Genomic DNA, 7,215 nt, shown 5'->3' with positions numbered 1-7,215 from the left:
ATTTAGGTCCAGATTTCGGATCCCCCAATCGACTTTCAGATGGAAGCGATGTGCAAAGTGATAGGCAATTGGATAGGGAAGTTTATCGAAGCAGACCCGAAGAGCTTCACCAACCTCAGACACATTTTTCTACGTATAAAAGTTACAATTAATGTGAGGAAGCCCTTGCGGAAAGGTCAGAAACTGAAAAGAAGTGGCGGGGACTAGATATGGGTGGCTTTCCGCTACGAAAAGCTTCCCCAATTCCGTTTCTTTTACGGCGCCATAGGGCACTCAGATAAGTTCTGCCCCGTGCTTTTTGATTCCACTGAGGTCTCAACAGACAGGCAATATGATAGGAGCCTTCGTGCGGCTAACAGACGAGCAGGAATGCAAGCAGGGAAAGAATGGCTCAGAGACCCATCAGAGGCTACAGTTAGGGGTGGGCACGGTTCGGTTAACCGGTCCAGTAGGTAAAAAAATTAACCGAACCGTTACCAACGGTTTTTTAACCATGTAAACCGAAACCGGTCCATATCAATTGGTTAACCATACAATCGGTTAACCATTAAATTCGGTTAGGTTTTTCGGTTAACGGTTTTTAACCAATTCTTATTGGTTAACCAAAAATCAACGGTTAACCATGATTTTTACCCAAACCTAATATATTTTTTTTTTTTTTGATAAAACTCAAACCTAAATTTTTAAACAATATTAAAATACACATAATTTCAAAAATTAAAACGAAACGAATTCATATAAAAGTTCAGAATTCAAACATAAGTACCGAACTAAACAAAATCCATTCAAAATATAAAGAAATGTAAACATTAATTCATCAAATCTTTTCGATCATCATTCATCACATCTTCTCGGTCATCATTCATCAATTGTGCAAAGGGGATGATCATCAGTGACACAAGATTCCTCTACAAAACAAAAACAAAAAATATAGTTAAATTTAGCACCAGAACTTCATCACCTGTTTAGTTAATTTAACAACAAAACGAAGTGCCATAATGTAATTAACTATACATTACAATATGACATAGTGTAATTATTTAATAGTATATCCAATGTAATTAACTATACATTACATTACACCTACATCAGATCATCACTAGAATGCTACAACACAATGTGCATAAAAAAATTTGGTACTTAATTGGTGCTCATTTGATATTGTAAACTAACCTTTATAAGTAACCTTTACAATTTTAAACTTTAATCAGCTTGATATTTACTCAAATGATATAGCTCTGTCATATGGCTGCAAACTAACATATGAAAGGAAAGGAGTGCAAATACACATCTCCAGGGCCATCCTTTACTATAAATCCTCTTAACTTTAATATTACTATTAGAGTGCAAATATAGGTCTATTAAAGATAGAACCTGAAATTGTTGGAAGGAGAAAGAAGAGATGCATTTCCTGTAGCATATTATTTTAGGAGCTTGGCAGTGGTCCAAGCACTCTTTTAAGCAATTTTCATTTTCAGCCCTGAAACCATTATAATCATCATTAACGTTGCTAATACAATTCTCCACTCCATGCCTAGATCTCTCATTATTTCAATTTTCACTTTATTTCCTCCTTTTATACCACTGATCTTATTTATTCATTTATCACTTAATTAGTGTTGATTTTGTATTAGATAATATTCCAATTCAAGAATTCATTATTTCCTCTTCTTGCAATTTTAAAAGTAAAACATATGAAAGGAAAGGAGAACAGAGCTCAGATAAAAAAAAAAATTGATTTTATTTGTTAACACTGATGTTATTTCAACATAAATTTTAACAGATAAACCACCAAACGATCATCAACCCCAATTTCCAAAAACATAAAAACTCATGGCTTAAGGTGTAAGCATAAAATAGTCATGTAAGTAGTCATGTAATTAATCACCAACAAACAAACAATATCATGGCTTAACGTGTAGCATGAATTAATCACGAACAAACAAACAGTACTAAGTAGTCATGTAACAAACAAATAAATAGTAGCAAAATGAGCTATCAGTAGCAGATATACCTTAATCAACCACGAACAGTGAGAGATCGGAACGACAGCGGCGGTGTGAGGAGGAAGAGACAGCGGCGGTGTGAGGAGGAAGACAGCGGTTGTGTGCGAAATCGGAAGAGAGATGACAGGCGGTGTGAGAGAGGAGGAGAGGAAGAGAGACGACGAGATGGGAAGAGACGGCGGTCAGTGTGAGAGAGGAGGAGAGGAAGATCGATGGGGGGCGGGGCGGCTGTTTGTTCTAGTTGCAAACGATGAGAGAGGAGGAGAGGAAAAGATAGGGTTTTGAACTTAAAAGCTTTTGTTTTTTAATTTTATAATATACTACTGATACTCTTATTTATGTTATATATAATATATATACTTTTTAAATTTATATTTATTAAACGGTTCGGTTAACCGGTAACCGCGGTTTTTCAACACGTGAAACTGAAACCGAAACCGAAACCGAAACCTATTTATTTTCTTAACCATTAAGAAAACCACCGGTTCGGTTAACCGCTTTTTTCGGTTCGAATTACCGGTTTTTGATTCGGTTACCGGTTTGATTGGTTTTTTTGCCCACACCTAGCTACAGTATTGCAAGATACCACCAATGTTTCACCTATTGGTAGTTCAACGGGGCATCCGGTGAAATCAGCCTATAACACAATGGATGAGGGTATGATTTTGGATCCAAAAAGACAAAGAACCTTAGGAAATAGCAAGACACCTACATCTAACTATTCTAAATGGAGGTGGATCGGGACCTTGGAACTAGGCCCGCCAAGGGCCATGAGTATAATAAGCTGGAAATGTCAAGGCTTGGCCAATCCTCGCACAGTTAATGTCCTACGAGACTTAGTTCGGGCCTATAAGCCAATGTTTCTCTTCCTTATGGAAACTATGGCGGCAAAAGAGAAAGTAAGGAGAATTGGTTTGAGTTTGGGTTACGAAGGATAGGAAGTGGTGGATCGTCAGGGGCACGGAGGAGGCCTGGCATTCTTCTGGAAACCGGAGGCAAATGTAACTATCCTATTTGCTTCTTCCAACTTTATTAATGCAAGAATCTCCATCCCACTTGTAGACCCATGGAGACTAACGGGCTTCTCTGGCTACATAGAAAGAAGTAAAAGACAGGCATCTTGGGACCTACTCCGTTCATTGAATGGTAATAAGGAGGAGGCTTGGTGTTGTATTTGAGATTTTAATGACATCTTGAGTCAAACTGAGAAGAGGGGCGGCAATCGACATCCTCACTGACTAATAAAGGGGTTTCAGGTAGTCCTAGAAGAGTGTGAATTGTCTAGTGTGCATATGAAAGGTCATCAGTTTACCTTGGAAGCTAGTAGAGGATCGGTGTGATGGATTGAGGAGCGGCTTGACAGAGCACTTGTTAATCCCTGATGGAGAACACAGTTTCAAAACGGGATCTTACATAATCTGACAACTATAGCGTCGGACCATTCCGCTCTACTAATAGAATTCAAAACATGGGTCAGAAGCGGCAGAATAAGAAGATTCAGATTTGAGAATTATTGGCTGATGGAAGATAGTTGTAGTGAGATAGTACAACAGGCCTGGAGGGCAGAGATAATGATGGTATTGCATGTAAAATTCAGTGGGTTACCGTGGCACTAGACGAATGGAGCAGGCAGTTAGACAAGAACTTTGGCGAGCTTGAGGATCAGATTGAATGAACTCCGTGGGAAGGTGGATGCATACAGTGTGGAAATGTTCAAGGCAATGTCTGATAAATACAGCCTAACTCTACATCAGCAATCAGAATTTTGGAAGTAGAGAGACAAGCTTCTTTCGCTACGCGATGGGGACAGTAATACAGGCTACTTTCACGCTCAGGAATCTGTGAGGAGGAGAAACAACATAGTAACAATACTTAAAAATGCTGAGGGCCAGTGGCAGGGTCGAGGTGAGGGGTTGGAAGCGCTCCTAGCGGACTACTTTCAACAGGTTTACACGAGTGAAGGCTATCAGGCGGAAGAAATTATCCCCAAGGTATCGGCTCGAATTACAGGGGCTGACCGGGTGGCGCTGCTTCAACCTTTTAGTGAGGAGTAGATGAGAATCGCTTGTTTCTCCATGCATCCAGGGAAGAGCCCGGGGCCGAACGGCTTTAGTCCCGCTTTGATCAGCGGTTCTGGAGTGTAATCGGCAAAGATGTGACGGGAGCCAGTTTAGCAATTTTGACGAGTTATAGTATCCCCACAGATTTGAACAATACTTTGCTAGTGCTAATACCCAAGAAGAAAGATGTTGAACAAGTTACCGACCTGTGACCAATTTCACTATGCAATGTTCTATTCAAAATAGTGTCAAAGGTACTCGCCCAAAGGCTAAAACAAGTCTTACCCTCTATCATCTCAGAAAATCAAAGCGCATTCCTTCCAGGGAGATTAATAACTGACAACATTATTGTGGCCTATGAAGCGATTCACATGCTGAAAGGACTCAGGCATGGCAGGCACGGGCTAGCAGCTCTAAAACTTGACATGTGTAAAGCTTACAATAGGGTAGAGTGGGCCTTTTTGCGAAGTATGATTGAAGCTTTGGGGTTCCCCGAGGAGTGGGTTAAACTACTAATGATGGGAGTAATGTCGATAAAATATACTATAACGCATGGAGGTAAGGAAATTGGTCCAATCATGCCAAAAAGGGGCCTGAGACAGGGAGACCCTCTCTCTCCATTTCTATTCCTTATATGCGCGGAGGGCCTATCAGGCCTTCTCTTCACAGGAGAGAGCCGGTAGGATCCATGGATGGCAGATTTCAAGAACTGCTCCTCAACTAACACACATTTTCTTTGATGATGATTGTTTTCTATTTTTCAGGGCTAACCATATAGAGGCGAATAATGTCCAATCTTGTCTGAAAGTTTATGAGTTAGCCTCAGGACAGAAGGTTAATTTTCAGAAGTCTGCAATCCTTTTTAGCAAGAACACTACGACTTTCAATCAGGAACAGATGGTGGAAGTATTGGGAGTTCAAGAGGTAAATGACCATGGATTCTATCTTGGGGCTCCAATTGAGGTGGGTAAAAACAAATCACTCACATTTGGGTACTTGAAGGATCGGATTAGGCAACACATCACTAACTAGAAGGAGAAGTTCTTGTCTAGAGCCAGGAAAGAAGTTATGCTCAAATCCCTACTGCAATCAATACCAACTTTCATTATAAGTGTGTTTCGCATGCTTGATCAGTTCTGTGCAGATGTTACCAGTATGCTCAGCCGGTTTTTATGGAAGAATTCTGACAGTACGACTAGAGGCATCTACTGGATCAGTTGGAAATGCATGTGCCAATCGAAGATGCATGGGGGATGGGGTTCAGAGATCTTAAGAATTTTAACTGTGCCCTCTTGGCAAAGCAGGGGTGGCGGCTGCTGCAGCACCCTAATTCCCTTGTGGTCCGTATACTAAAGGCACGTTATTTCCCTGCTACTTCTTTCTTAGCAACTGGTGTTGAGCACAATCCCTCCTATGCATGGCTAACGAGTGTCGAATCCACCAAAAATAAATATAACTTTACTTGACCGAAATATGGATTTGTAACAAGGGTAAGCAAAGGTCGAACCCAAGGGAATATTACTGACTCAAAACAATAATGACTTGATAAATAAACAAAGTAAATAAACAGGGGGTTTTGATTTGTGAGATTTAACCAATTGAGAATTTCAAATAAAATAAAATTAGCAAGAGTAAATATGATTTGTAAACAACGTTTTGGAGAAATCCGATCAAGGGGGTTCGCAGGTAGGTAATTCACTCAGTATCGATCACAGACAGATAAAATAGACTCTTATACACATACCGGATCGGTTTGGAGTATTCTTCCTTAATATTAAACTGGTCAAGCACGCGCATATAACCAGTTCCTAATCAATAAATAATCCTGCCTTAGCGGTCAAGATTTAATCTATTGACAGCCTGATGAATTAGAAAAACCCGACCTTAGCCAACCGAAACTCAGCGTAGACGATTCAGAAACTAAATTACTTGTTCATTCGACTCAAATAAACCTAATTAATTTTGTATTAATGTCACATGAAAGACAATCTCAGTTTGTCAAATCTGAATCTATTCTTTCAAATACAAAACTAACCTAATTTAGATTATCGATTGCTACTATGATTGGTTCATTTAGGTGAAACTCTAACCTTACCAGTTCAGCCGTATGACAATCCAATTCAAAGAACGACATGCAGTTATCATTCGAAGATTGAATAATCAATTGAGAATAAATCCCTAAATGCAATGAACAAATAAACGGTACATTAATAAGAATAATTAAATCGCAACAGTCTCACGATAATGAAGAAAAACCTCCTTTGAATTAACCCTTAACCGAATATAGAAGTTTAGCTACGAATAGCCATGGAAGAACACATGTTTCTGCTTCAAAGAGAGAACAAAATAATACTGAAAAATAAAGCCTAAAAAAGAACCCCCTTTCTAAGAACGTAAATCCGGCTTTTGTAGAGAAAAACCTCTCCTAAAAATTAGCCAACAAAAAGATAATTTTGTTTTAAAAATACAATCAATATCTTTTCTAATCTGTCATATCATATCTCCTAATTTCGTGCATGCTTAGTCATTCCCAACTATCCAGGTTCATTCTTGATAGAATAAGGCAGAGTCCTGGTCAATCTGAACATCAGCAGATTCGGAGGTCCTTAGTCTTGGGCAAGACTAACTCCATTTTCGTTTCAGCTCCTCTGAATCAGCTCCAAATTCCCTTTTAGTCCAAATTTGCTTCAATTAAGTCCAATTTTTCTCCTTTTAATCATTTGAGTCCTGTGGAGGCAAATCAAACCAAAACAAGCAATAATACCCAAAATAACACCAAATTAATTAAATAACCTAGCATTAAAGTGGACATTTGAACGTTGAATTGGACACTTATCAAATACCCCACACTTACCCAATGCTTGTCCCTAAGCATATCAGATCATGTCAACAGCTCTTTTACTCTTATGATTTCGTGTTAACCAAGCTTTCTCAACCCCCCTCATAATGTAAAGATTGTCAGCCATCAACTCTCAAAGCCAAGACATTATTCATGTTTAAACATACAATGTAACCACTTGAAAAATCTCAGGAAACTAGCTTTTGACCATGTACATAAGGTATGAATTAAAATCAACAACACCCTCACGGAAGCCACTCATTACACTCAAGTGTTTAGGCTATGATTAGTTTTCAAGGAATCACTCAAG

At 39.0% G+C, this 7,215-nt stretch overlaps 1 long non-coding RNA gene across 1 annotated transcript; it reads right to left on the bottom strand.

The window, feature by feature from the left end:
• Positions 1 to 705: 705 nt before the first annotated feature.
• Positions 706 to 2,314, bottom strand: LOC136203239 (uncharacterized). Its single transcript, XR_010674755.1, has 2 exons — positions 2,015 to 2,314; positions 706 to 908 (listed from the first exon to the last, which is right to left on the bottom strand). It is a non-coding gene; the product is annotated as an uncharacterized lncRNA (long non-coding RNA).
• Between the last annotated feature and the right edge of the window lie 4,901 nt (positions 2,315 to 7,215).

The sequence above is a fragment of the Euphorbia lathyris genome, chromosome 8 (genome assembly GCF_963576675.1).
Source record: "Euphorbia lathyris chromosome 8, ddEupLath1.1, whole genome shotgun sequence".
In the NCBI taxonomy this organism is placed as follows: domain Eukaryota; kingdom Viridiplantae; phylum Streptophyta; class Magnoliopsida; order Malpighiales; family Euphorbiaceae; genus Euphorbia; species Euphorbia lathyris.
This window is presented reverse-complemented; position numbering and strand designations above follow the sequence as displayed.